Genomic DNA, 327 nt, shown 5'->3' on the forward strand with positions numbered 1-327 from the left:
AACCTCTTCTTTCTCTGATAACTTATGGAACTAAGATCGCCTCTGATCCTCTGATTCTCTCATGCCTCTGATCGTCTCTGATCGCCTCTGGAACTGCGATCGCCTCTCTCCTGAGGGTGATCGGGTCTCTCCGCCGATGATCCTCACGATCGCCTGAGAACTTATGGAACTGCGATCGCCTCTCTCCGCCTGATCGCCTCTGATCGCCTCTCTTTTAGTGTTTAGATAGATGCCAACTTAGTGATAAAGTAAGAAACAAAGAAGGGAAGCTTGATTCTGCAGGTTAGTTTCTAAAAAAAAGAAAAAGGTTAGTTTTTTTTTTTTTTT

Source organism: Macadamia integrifolia, unplaced genomic scaffold (genome assembly GCF_013358625.1).
Source record: "Macadamia integrifolia cultivar HAES 741 unplaced genomic scaffold, SCU_Mint_v3 scaffold2667, whole genome shotgun sequence".
Classification (NCBI taxonomy): Eukaryota; Viridiplantae; Streptophyta; class Magnoliopsida; order Proteales; family Proteaceae; genus Macadamia; species Macadamia integrifolia.